Here is a 1,663-nt window from a genome sequence, read left to right on the forward strand (position 1 = left end):
TTCAGAATTTTTTGGTCAATAGAAAATTCAAAAGAGCAGCATTTATTTGAAATATAAATCTTTTATAACACTTCTATCAGAATTCTTTGGTCAATAGAAAATTCAAAAGAGCAGCATTTATTTGAAATATAAATCTTTTATAACACTTCTATACCATAAAAAAAAAAAAAACTTGCATAACTCTTGAGTGTCACTGACGTGTGTGTACATGTATGGATAGATAGATAGATAGATAGATAGATAGATAGATTGATTGATTGATTGATTGATAGATAGACACAAACACATGGTGTATCATGCAGAGAAAGATTTTTTAAGACAAATAGTCGCTAGAATGTAATAAAAGAAACTGTTTTTATTGGTTTATTCAAAGTCATCCCTTCTTTATTAGCCGGTTTATTGCCTTATATGCATCATGTGCTTGCAAAATTAAGAAAATGGATTCGTTACCCTGAGGCAACATCCTGCAATAGAACACACAAAAATAAACACACTTCCCTAAACATCCTTGAATGGATTTCACAAAGTTTGACCTGAAATGTTACTTAAGTCTTAACTCAGAGAGACGTGACACTGCTCTGTGGAGATGAGGGTGTTCTGTGCTCCCTGAGGCACGTGCCTGGAATATTTTGGCCTGGATATGCCATGGTCAGATTTGATAAGAACCTTTCACTCTATAATAGTGTTTCACAGTCATCCACATCTCCCTGACATCCTCTGTGAGACAGTAAACAGACGGACATTAGGCTTCACATTATCTCTCACTGGACTTAGTTAGACACATTAAGATGCGCATTGACAAAAGACTAAATGGATAAACACATTTAGATGGTCCAGAATAGACGAGACACCGTCAAAGATGAGACTCAATTCACCATTTCATAAAAGCTCTGATCTTTGCCAGGCACCATTACAGTAAGAGTCTCTACGGAGTAATTTCAGCTCAATTGTTATAATGAAGATAGTGGCTTTAGGGAAGAGTTTTAACACTTTTATTTAAAGAGCCCCTTAAACCATCATCTTAATGTACATCTTCAGATGAATGATGATCTGTAAAGGGAATAAATCTCTTTGTGTCTTGTAGCGGAAAAAGTAACATCCCTGGGAAAAGACTGGCACAAATTCTGTCTGAAGTGTGAACGCTGTAACAAGACCCTGAATCCAGGAGGACATGCAGAGGTGAGAGGAAGACAGCTAAAAAACAGTAAAAGAACGTGTTGAAGATAAAAATCCCATTGCACTTTTCCTTCATGTACTGTATATTTTCTACTGACTTGGAAGTAGAAATATACATTTATCTGGCAAATATTACATCTAATGTTAGCGATGTTGATTTATAGTTTGCGAATTCAAATTTTGACTGTTATTTAGCAATTTTGTTATTTCGATTTTTGAGCCTAAACTGAAAATACGCAAACAAAGCGAAAAGCACAATCACGGTGCTTCGAGTCTGTAAGTAAATCACAACCGTTCATGATGCTGTTCAATTGTGATCATGAATTAATCAATGTTTTTGAACAAATCGGTTTAGTGAAAGATTCAATGACTCATAAAGACATGCTAACATACTACTCTTTTCTGTATTTCTGTCATCTTTATATGGCTAATATAGTAAGAAATGTATACTAATCCTATAGGCACATTCACACCAACGGCACAAAAT

The sequence above is a fragment of the Sinocyclocheilus anshuiensis genome, unplaced genomic scaffold (assembly GCF_001515605.1).
Source record: "Sinocyclocheilus anshuiensis isolate Anshui unplaced genomic scaffold, SAMN03320099.WGS_v1.1 scaffold135, whole genome shotgun sequence".
Lineage (NCBI taxonomy): Eukaryota > Metazoa > Chordata > Actinopteri > Cypriniformes > Cyprinidae > Sinocyclocheilus > Sinocyclocheilus anshuiensis.